Source organism: Ahaetulla prasina, chromosome 3, assembly GCF_028640845.1.
Source record: "Ahaetulla prasina isolate Xishuangbanna chromosome 3, ASM2864084v1, whole genome shotgun sequence".
Taxonomy (NCBI): Eukaryota; Metazoa; Chordata; class Lepidosauria; order Squamata; family Colubridae; genus Ahaetulla; species Ahaetulla prasina.
Genome location: NC_080541.1, coordinates 108,933,372 through 108,945,417, shown reverse-complemented (window position 1 = coordinate 108,945,417; position 12,046 = coordinate 108,933,372).

Genomic DNA, 12,046 nt, shown 5'->3' with positions numbered 1-12,046 from the left:
TGCTTGTTTAAAATTAATGTAATGAACAGACAGAAGCTTTTTTACATATAATAAATCTTCCAGTAATCTTGGTTGCCCAATCAGAAGACCTAGCTACAACTACAGGAAATATTTGTTATTAACTAATGAGACAGGTTATTTATAGAATGATATACAGAATAAAAAATAATAATGTTGGAGGGGACCTTAGAGGTCTTCTAGTCCAATCCCCTGCTTTACCAGGAAACCTTCAACCATCCTGGACAAATGACTATCTAATCTTATCTTAAAAACCTCCAGTGTTGGAGCACCCACAATTTCTGGAGGCAAGCCGTTCCACTGATCGATTATTCTCACTGACAGGAAATTTCTTCTTAATTCTAGTTTGGACCTCCCTTTTTTAAACTTCCATCCATTACTTATTATCTTGCCTTTAGTGCTTTGGAGAATAGACTGAATCCCTCCTCTCTATAGTACAATAAAGGAGTCCCTGCAGGTTTTACTGTGCTAATTGTTGCCAACTATAGAGAGGCTCATATAGGCTCATCTCCATTTTAAGGCCATTGAGTCAGCACTATCCAAAGACATTTCCATAGCCATGGCTAGCATGATGTTATAAAGTGCTATTAACTTTCCACTGTAGTGATACCTATTTATGTAGTTGCATTTGTGTGATTTCAAACTGCTAGGTTGGCAGGAGCTGGGGTGAGGATAGAAACTCACCCTGCCACATGGCACTCAGGTCTCAAACCTGAGCTGCTGGCTTTCCAGCTGACAAGCCCGGTGTCTTAATTACTGAGCCTTCGTCTTTTACGACAGCTCCTCAAATAATGGAACACCACTATCATGTCATCCGTAGTCTATTGGTTAGACTAAATATTCCAGTTTTTGCAACCATTCATTGTATGGCAGTGGTGTCAAACTCACGTTGTCATGGCTGCGTCACGTGATATATTGGGACTTTTTCCCCCTTCACTAAACCAGGTGTGGGTGTGGTCAGCGCATGACACATCCGGCCTGTGAGCCAGGAGTTTGACAGACCTGTTGGATTGCTTCCCAATCCCCTAAATAACTTTGTTGCTTTTCTTTGCACTCTTTCTGGAGTCTCAACATCTTTTTTGTATTATGGTGACCAAAACTGGGTGCACTATTCCAAGGATGGTCTTACCACTGCAGTATAAAGTGGTACTAACACTTCATGTAATCTTGATGCTATGCCTCTCTTAATGTAGCCTAGGACTGAATTGGCTTTTTACGCAGCTGCAGCATACTGCTGGTTCATACTTAAGTGGTTGTCCACTAGAAATCTGAATCTGTCTCACAGTTACTGCTGTTGAGCCAGTTGCCACCTAATCTACATCCATGCATTTGGTTTTTCTTGCCTAAGTGTAAAACTTTTCTTTCCACCAAATCACATTTTGTTAGACAGGGCTCAGTAATCAAGTCTGTCGCGATCCTTCTGATCACTAAATTTGGTGTCACCTGCAAATTTAATGAGTTCCCCTTCTATCTTCTCATCTAAATCATTTGGAAAAATGTTCAACAATACTGAGCTAAAGACAGAAGCCTGGGGCACCCCACCAAGGACAAACATTAAGTGCAGCCAGTCAGTCAATTACAAATCCATCTGATGGTCTAATTCACATTTTTCTATCATAAAAGAAGGTTGGGGTCTACTTTGTCAAATGCCTTACTGAATGAAGTCCCAGTATACTACATCAACAGCATTTCATTTTGTCTCGCTTTACTCATTTGGTTGACGAATGCAGTAAGGTTTGTCTGGCATAATCTGTTTTTTTTAAGTATTTTATTTTATTTTACAAACATATCACATCAATGCATGAACAGTATGGCACCTTAGTGTCAGATATTCTAATACAAATAAAACTAGTAAAATCCTTTGTGTGTCCAATCACGTTTGGCCAATAAAAATTCAATTCAATTCCTATTCTATTCTATTCTATTCTATTCTATTCTATTCTATTCTATTCTATTCTAATTATGGTTATTACATTCGATCAACTTATGTATTTTAATAATAATGCACAATTATAATAAGTTGTAATCTGTCATTGTTCAATTATTCCATGTTTTCTCTTATTGTTACTTTTATTTTATTATATAACAGTGTCTACACTAACATTCCCCCTTCTCTTATTTCTACTTTATTCTAACTTTTAATCATATCTGTTACTGAAAAACATTTTCTTTCTATCCTACCTAACTTCTAGTCATGCCACATACTTTAAAAAAAAAGCAAAGAAAAGAGAGAGAGAAAAGGAAAAGCAAATCAGAACAATGACAAAGAAAGAAAGAAAGAAATCACCCATCCTCTCTTGCCCACTTTGATACTTTAGTTGCTATGCTTTTTTAATTTGCCTTCCAGATTCCTCTCTAGGATTTTTGTCTCTATATGTAACTGCTTCTTGACTATTCAATCTAGGTATTTCTCCCATCTCTACCCTCTTCCACTGCCTAATTTCCAAAATTTCTGCCCAGGCCCCTATCTCCCTTTCAAGTATTATCTTCCAACTCTCTTTCCCCCCGGTATAATTCATCAATCACTGTTATTTCCATTGTTGTCTCCTCCTTATCTTCTTCTTCCTTCATTTCTTCTGTTGACTCTTCCCTTTCCTGGGTTGCTCATCATCCCTCATATAGTTTTTTCCGTTTTTTCCATGATCTCCTTAAATCCTTTCTCCGTGATATATTTTGAAAAAGTAAAGCCATCTCCTTCGAAATTCCACTCTTTTCTTCCTTAAAAATCATCTTGTTTTATTTTAAAAGTATTTCACTTTTATCCAACAGTCTAAAGGCTATTTATTCATTCCTTAGGTTGCCCTTCAAGAAGTACACTGATCCCAGTTCTTTATGTCCCATAGGTTAACAGTCAATTCCATTTAAATAATCCCAGAGGTTATCAAAAGCCTCTTTGCATCTCCTTTACAAACTCAATCTTCTAATATAACATTCAGGGCTCTCTTTAGTTAAAAGAACTTCCTTATTTTCATGTTTGGGTCTCCAGTAAACATAGGGTAGTTAAAAGTAATCCAATAGGTATTTTCAATCTTTCATATATTTCCAGACTTGTAATTTTCCCTTTAATCAGCAGGTGGCACTCTTCAGTTTAAATTTCAATATTGCCACATTTCCAGCATTCTTTTAATCATAGAAGAATTATAAAAGCAGAATATGTTTTGTAAATAAATGATTCCAGCATTTTAAAATGCCTTCCCGGCACCACGTCTTCCCAGCTTAAGAGTCCAATTTTCCGTGTATTTCAAAATTTATTATTTTTCTCTCCTGCATCCTTCATCTGCATCTGGTAATTACTCAAGAGTGCTCAGATGCCACTTAAACAGATAATTCTGAGCAAATTGTTCTAAATTGTTCCTTGGGGTTAAATTTAAAGCAAAAGAAAATCCTCTCCCCAGTTCCAGTCACTGTTCACCTATTTTGCTCTAGCACCAGTCTTAGATGTTCATCAGTTGTCCCAGCTTTGTAGAAGCCATCTTTAGCTGCCTCTTCTTGCTGTGGCTGAGAGGGAAAAAGAACCCCAGGTCAGACTCTCCTTGACCTTTCAGGGTAACCCTCTCTTCACTGCCCTTATGGGGCGGCTTTGGCTCCTCTTGGAGCCCACGAACAGGAAGAATTTGGCACAGGGAACACAGAGACCCATTTCTTGTGTCTTAAGCGTGCCGCGACATCAACTGGAAGTCCGGCATAATCTGTTTTTGAGCAGCCCATGTTGGCTTCTTGTAATAGTTTTGCTTGTTTCTAGGTATTAGCACAGGGAACACAGAGACCCATTTCTTGTGTCTTAAGCGTGCCGCGACATCAACTGGAAGTCCGGCATAATCTGTTTTTGAGCAGCCCATGTTGGCTTCTTCTAGTAGTTTTGCTTGTTTCTAGGTATTTGCAAATTGATTATCTTATCCAGGTTCTTCCAAGGCTGATTGGTCTGTAGTTTCCTGGTTCCATTTTTCCCCCTTTTTTGAAGATTGGAACCACTTCAGCTGTTTTTCAGTCCTCTGGTAATTCTCTGGGGTTCCAGGATTTTTTGAAAGATACGGTTTAGTAGTTCTGAAATCATCTCTGCCAGCTCCTTCAGAATCCTGGGATGTAAGCCATCTGTCCTGGTGATTTAAACTTGTGTACAGTGGATACTAGAGGTGTTGTAGTACCATTTTCTTGCCTTTTTGACTTGCATTCCTAATCTGTCTTTTATGGTGCTATTTTTGTTAATTTGGAGCTTCCCCCCCACCTTTTGTGTAAAGACAGATGCAAACAATGAATTAAGCATTTCCACTTTCTCCCTGCTACCCGTTACCTCCTTGCTTTCTACTCACATTAGTGGACCGATCATTTCCTTGATGTTTTTCTTGTTTTTTATATGTCGAAAAAAACTTTATAAAATTATTTTTGACATTAGTTGTGAGCCTTAATTCATTCTGAGCCTTAGCTTTCCTGACTTCACCTTTGCAGATATGGGCTATTTGCTAGTACTCTGCTTTTTTTTTTGCATTTATATCCCGCCCTTCTCCGAAGACTCAGGGCGGCTTACACTATGTCAAGCAATAATCTTCATCCATTTGTATATTATATACAAAGTCAACTTATTGCCCCCAACAATCTGGGTCCTCATTTTACCTACCTTATAAAGGATGGAAGCTGAGTCAACCTTGGGCCTGGTGGGGCTTGAACCTGCAGTAATTGCAAGCAGCTGCTGTTAATAACAGACTGTCTTACCAGTCTGAGCCACAGAGGCCCTGCTTTAGTTATGCTTTAGTTATGTGTCCATCTTTTCATTTTCTGTACTTATCCTTTTTGTCTTTCAGTTTATTAGAGATCTTTATGCAACTATGATCTTTTTCTTATTCAGTGGTATTTTGTTAGAGTGGGCATTTAAAATCTCATTTTTCATAGTTTCCCAAGCTTCTTGAGATTTTTCCCCTTTAAGATTTTCATTCCAAGCTCTTTCTAAGTTTGTTGAAACCAGTTCATGAAGTCTAAGACAGTTGTCGTGTCCCACCCCCCACTCCGACGAACGAGTCAAGGAAGTCCGTGACAAACTTGGCAACAAAGCCTCTGCAGTTTGCCAAGTCCCTTCGAGGTTTATCAGGGCAGGCAGGAGTCCAAGTTGTGACTTCAGCAAACTAGATGAGACTTTGCTTGACTCAAGGTTGGAATGCCAAAAGCAGGTCCTTTATATAGGCTGTGGGGTGTGGCTCCATGACTCAGCATTTATCCTGGCCTGTCCCACCCCTCCTTCTGCTGGCGTCGCCTCTCAGATCTCCGGAAGCGAAGGTCCTGAATTGTCCCCAGCTGGATCTGCTGGCAGCTTCTGGGAAAAGGAGGGGTCAGAGGAAGTAGGGCCGAGTAATTCCAGCACCTGGCTGACGTCCTACTCTGGTGGCTGAGCCAAAGGAAGACACGCTGTATGAGTGAGGTTTATCAGGCTTGTCCTCCCACTCCTGGAATCCTCTCAAGGCATGGGGCCAGGGCCGGGGGCTGGAGGCATGACAGGCCAATCATCTTCATTATCAGACTCTGAATCTGATAACAGGCCTGGTTGGACACGGGAGGGGCCCAGCTGAGGAGAAGAGGGAGGACGAGTCACAACAACAGTAGTTTAATTTTGTTCTGTTGCTTATGTCTGCATTATGTTGAATTCCATTATGTCACTCTCTCCCAACCTTCCGAAAACCTCAGTCCCTAGTAGTAAGATTTGTCCAGCATAGCTTTACCTTTTGGATGATATAGTTGTCTGCTAGGTTCATCAGGAACCTGTTTGATCTCCCACTTGGTACAGAGTTTGTCTCACAGTTGATGTCAGGGTAGTTATACTCCATTACTACTGTAGTGTTTTCTGCACACCTGAAATAGTTGATTAGCAAAATGTTTGTGTGCTTCCTCTGGTTGGTTGGTTGGTTGGTTTGTAGTACAGGTCCTAGTGTCAGCCTCTACTTATGATGCTTGCTTGCTATTGGCTGCCATTGTAACGGGAGGGGGGAGGTTTTGCTGGTATGGGGGGGGGAGGGGAAAGTGAGCTGGTGGAGACGTCTCGAGAAAAAAGGGAGGAAACTTCTCACAGGGTTTAAGCAGTTGTGGAAGGAGCTGATAGCTGTCAAGATCAGCCATTCTGGCATACCAGATAGATGGGGGCCGTCTGAAGAAGAACCCACATGACACCTTGGGGAGCTGTGGATTGGACACTCAACCTAGGTCCTTGGGCGGAGGGATTTGGGGTTGCTTTCAATATGTAATTTTTGCGCCTATTACCTCAGACTTTCCTTTTCTTTCGTTGCATTCAGTTCATACTCAGTAAAAGTACCTTTTTCTACAAATATGGAGTTGGGGGTTTTCTTTGAGTTTTGAACGGAGGCACACCTGACATTAAGCAAAGTCTGCTTTACCAGCCATCCTGGAGAAACCTCTACCATGGGGGCTGAGCCAAGAATATCTGACCAAGACAGTGACCAGGAAGATACGGGAGCCGCTGGAACCACTCCTCAGTCCAGGCACTTTAGGGAGGTTTCGGAGTGGATGTCAGAATTAAGCTTGAAGAAAAGCCAGCCAGAGCTAAGTGGTCGCTGGGTGTCGGCAGGATGGAACCTCCAGAAGAAATCCCCTTAGGGGTGACAGTTACCAGATGCCGGCGTGGAGAGGCGGCTTGGCAGGAGGAGAACAAAGAGGACCTCCTGCTGATTCAAGCCATGCAGCTCTTGAAAGAAGCCCTTGTGAGTCATAAAGCCCGCGAAAGGTATGCAGAAAGGTATGCCGGCAAGGGAGGAAATTGAAAACCCAACGGGGGGGAGCAGAGGCTTCAGCGAGCATAGTAGAGATTCCCAGAGGCCAGGCAGAGAGAGAGCAGGCTGCTGGGGCTCAAACTGAGGCTGTGATTTAAGCCTGCCCCTGCCCCCCCCCTCCTGGTGAGGGGGCAGGAGCCCAGAGGTGTTGGTTCCAAAGCTTCCACCGCTGACAGTAAAAACGGAGGGGATCCCAAGGCATTGGGATTCTTCCTATCTCAAGTGTGGAACTACATGGAGTTTCCCCTCGGAAGCCACCCATGTGAGATGCATCACTTTGGCCCTTGAGGGAATGGCTGCTGAATGGTGGGTGGTCCTCCATGGTGAGAATTCCCCCCTACTGAGGGATTATGATCAGTTTATGGCAGCACTCTGAGAGCGTTTTGAGGACCCCCTACCTGAGCGAAAGGCCAGAATGAGGATGAAGTCTCTAAATCGGGCAAAGATCGGTGGCGGAATACACCCAGGAGTTTCGCAAGCTGGTCCGCCACATGAGGGGGTGGTCCCAGGAGGCTCTGATGGAATGTTATAAGGATGGCCTTAATGAGGACATCTACAAGGCTTGCTGCTCCCAAGGGGCCCCTCGAGATTTGCAATGCTGGTATGTAATGGCCGGCGATGTGGAGATTGACTTGGCCAGGGATCACTACTGTGGGGGTCAGAATTGGAACAACCCTTCCCTTGCCCCCCGCAAGAGAAAGCCCCAGGGTGTACAAAGAGGGGGCAACCTCAAAGCCTAGGTCCACAGCCTGCTTCCAATGTGGAAAAGGGGCACTGAGTGACTGACTGTTTCTCCGAGCTTGGCTTCCGGCCAACCCCTGCTGGGGGAAAGAAAGCTGACAAACCTCCAGCCAAGAGTCGTGAGATGGTGCTGAAAGGGGTGGAAGTCATTGAGTTCGCTTCCCCAGGCCTGGGGGAGTTGGGAACTCTGACCACCGCAGAAGACAACGAAATAGACACCGACGATGACCCCCTGGTAAGTCAACATGGGGCCCCCATGACTATCCCAGTAAAACTAAGAGTGCCATCATCGGGTGCCCAGGGAAAAATGCTAGCCCTCTTAGACTCTGGATGCCCGAGGTGTGTCATCAGCCCAGAGGTGGTGGACAAAATTGGACTGAGACTAAAAACAAAGTACCCATCGCATTCTGCCAGTTGCATGGGTCAGTAGCTGGGGCCCCCCACCCACTTTGTGACTAAACATGTTGAGATGTGGATGGGGGATCACCAAGAGACTTTGAGTTTCATTGTAGCACCTGGGATGGAACTACCTCTTTCTTGGATTATGGAAATGAAACCCCCAGATGAATTGGAGGAAAGGATGGTTGCGCATCCACTCCACCCACCCACTAGGGAAAGAAGAGGGCAAACCTTTTTACACGGCTAGAGCTTCAAAGGAGCTGGTGGTGGCGGCAAGTGAACACATTCCTGGGGAGGAAACATCTCTAAGGAATATTGGGACCTCAAGGGAGTGTTCAGCGAGAAAAAGTCAGATGTACTATCACTCCATTGGCCGACTGTGACATAGGGATTCTTACAGGGGTGAAGCTCCCTAAACCTAAACCAAAGATCTACTCCATGATCATCTCCATGACCCCTCACGAGTTAGAGAAGCTGCGGAATTTTATTGATAAAAACCTGAAAAGGGCTTCATCCAACCAGCGAGGCCCCGAGTGGCTGCCCCAGTTTTGTTTCAGGAGAAAAAGGACGGCTCCCTTTGCTTGTGCATGGATTATTGAAATCTGAATGCAATTTGCATAGAAAATGTGTACCCACTGCCCCTAATGAAAGACATGCTAGCTCACCTAACTAAGGGGAAAATTTTTACTAAACTGGATTTGAGGGAGACATACTACAGAAGCCGGATTAAGGAAGAGGATGAATGGAAAACTGCTTTCAATTGCCCCCTGGGTTGCTTCCAGTTTAGGGTGCTCCTTTTTGGGTTACAAGGAGCCCCACAGTGTTCATGTAATTGATTAATGAGGTATTGCATGAGCACCTCTACAAGGGGGTTCTGGTCTACCATGGATGAGACCATGGATGAACACGTGAAGTTGGTGCAGTCAGTTCTGAAAAAACTGGCCGAATTGTATGCTAAATTGTCAAAATGTGAATTCGATCAAAGTAAGATTCACTATTTGGGATACCACATCTCAAATGAGGGGATAGAAATGGATCCTGAGAAAGTTTGGGCAGTCCTAGAGTGGGCACTCCCATGCACCTGTAAGCAGCTACAAAGTTTCTTGGGGTTTGCAAACTTTTATCAGCAGTTTATCCCCATGTTTGCACAAATTTTATTACCCATTACCAACCTCCTGAAAACAAAGGGGGAGGCCAAACCAAAACCTAGTAGGCCACTTGAGTGGACTATGGAATGTCAGGCAGCTTTTGAGAAACTGAAGCGGCTGTTCGCTGCCGAACCTGTTCTAAAACACCCCGACATAGAAGTCCCTTTCATCGTCCAAGCGATGCAAGTGATGTGGCGGTTGGGGTGGTGCTACTTCAAGATAATGCTGATGGGTCCTTACAGCTCTGCACTTACACCTCCCGCAAATTGTCTGAGACTGAACAGAGATGGGCAATTTGGGGGAAAGAAGCTTTTCCTGTCTGTTGGGCCTTGTTGACCTGGAGGCATTTCCTTAAAGGGGCAAAACACCCTTTTGAGGTGTGGACAGACCATAAGAATCTAGAAGCCCTAAAACCCCCACAAAAGTTGTCACCCAATAAGTCTGGTGGGCACAGCATTTCGATCATTTTAATTTCACCCTGCGTTACCTCCTGGGGGGAAATAATTTTATGGCTGATGCCCTCTCGAGACTGCCTCAATACAATAGTGCACGACCGGAGGTAATCCGGCCAGTTATCCCTTCAAGACAACTGGTGGCTCCAGTGATCACCAGAGCCCAGGCGAGAGGCGAACTGAACATACCCACTGGTTTAAGTGAGCAATTAAGGGACACGCTGAAAACTGATGTTCAGTCACACAGCAATGAGTGTACTGTTCATGATGGTCTTGCGTGGGTGGGGGCGAAGTTGTATGTCCCTGCCAGCCTAAGAGGGGCAGTGTTACAATAATCCCATGATGCAAAAGTTGCTGGGCATTTTGGATTTGTGAAGACTTTACATTTAAACGACAATTCTGGTGGCTCTCCCTAGAAAAGGATATAGAGGTATATGTTGCCAGCTACCCTATATGTGCTTCGGCAAAGAGGCCACCTGAGTTACTCCAGAACGTAGCCAGACCCGGGGCTCCATGGATTTTATTGTTGAATTACCAGAAAGTAATGGAAATACAGTCATTTGGGTGATTTAGAGAATTGTTCTCGAAACAGGTGCACTTTGTACCCTATCCCAAAATTCCTTTGGCAAAGATGTTGGCTAAACTGTTTATTCAGCATATTTATCAGTTACATGATGTTCCAGAATGTATATCTGATAGAGGGGTTCAGTTCACTTCCCACTTTTGGAGAGAGTTACTGAGGTTGCTAGGCTCCACCTAGGGGCTAAGCTCCGCCCACCATCCTCAGACAAATGGGGCTTGTGAAAGGACTAACTCGAATAGAACAATACCTCAGGTGTTATGTAAATTATCAGCAAGATAACTGGGCGGACCTATTGCCGTTTGCAGAGGTGGCTTATAATGATTCCATATACAGCAGTATCCTATTGATTACAAAAAAGGGGTTTTTTTTTATCTGGTGAAATCCGGCCAGATCTATACATCCCATTTTTGACCCTCTGTGCATTTGCAGAAGGCTCTGTGCATGCGCAGAAGTGCACACGAGCATAGTGAGCGTACATGTGCTCACATTTCCGAACTGGTAGCAAAGGCAAGTGCATTTTACCGCTGGCTTTTATCCTTTTCATTTAAATATCTATGGATAATTTAGTTTAGTAGAAATATGTATTTCAAGTTTTATTACACAAATGAAAAGGATAGTAAGAACTGGATGAAAGTATCCCTGAATTTTTGGGAATAAATGAGGTAAAACAAGTAATATATATGTTGAGAGTAAAAGCTGTATTGTTTCCCCATAAATATTTCTATAAATTATTATATAATATTCAGTTGTGGACTTAGTTTCAAAATTCTTATTGAAAACTTGCGATATCCTGGTATTTTCTTGATTCTAACTATAGCATTTTATAATTTTTCATAAGCTGGTAAGACTTTTTTGAACTTTACTGGAAAAACTAAACATTTTGTTAGCTGAATTGCTGGAGTCAAAAGTTGGCTAATTCTTTAGCCCTGAAGCTTTCATAGCCTTTTGAAATTTTAAATGTATTGGAGATTTCTACATGTATTAAAAATGACAAACATATACTTGGATAAATTGTAAGAAATTTATATTGAGAAATATTTTATAACATCAGCAAACTTTTGACTCTATAGCAATTCAGCTAGCTTTGGTAAATTCAAATTCATTTAGCCCATGATTCCCCTCCAAATTGTTTCCTTCCCTATTTACAATAAAAATTATTTCAAAATGTTAGTAATTAGAAAATACCAGGATATCGCAAGTTTTCAATAATATAATTTCAAATTTATTTCTAATAAATAATTTAAAAATCAAGTTTAGTAAATACTTATTTGTAGGGGGAAGCTTCCTGCCTAGTATAGCTTCCATGGGGAGGGGTTTTTCTGGAATGCTGACATAGGGTTTATTGGATTCCCCAGTAAATGCTTAAGAACTGTTGGCCATTGTTTTTATATTCAAGATGTATTAAATTTAAAGAATATTATTACATATGTTTTTAGAGATATACTTTGCTATTTGATTAAAACCAATTCCTTGCATGGACATTAAGGTTAAGAATGTTAATGAGTTATTAAATTCTCAAATTTTGAAATTTATCTATGAAGTTTTTGATATATTGAGCTTGGAGTGTTGAGGGGAAAAAGGTGATTTTGTACTTTTGGAAGAAAATGAGGCTTTGGAATATGGCAGAAAACCATTTTCTACTGTTGCTTAGTAACCATGCAGCTATCTAGGTTCAGGTGTCAGACAGCAGCTGGAATATCTCCTCAACTAAGCATACAGACTTCTGAGACACCCAGGAAAACAGGCAGTTGATTTAAATAGTTGTTGAATATGTGGGCACCTACTTGCCCCGAGAGTCATCTTTTCCTATTGAATCCAGGAGGCCTTGGCCTTTAAGACATATGGTTTTGATTCTGGCAGTAAGAGAGACCCATCAACCTCAATTCTTCTTCATGAATTTGACTATCCTAATAAAAGCAATGCCCATTACCTCCT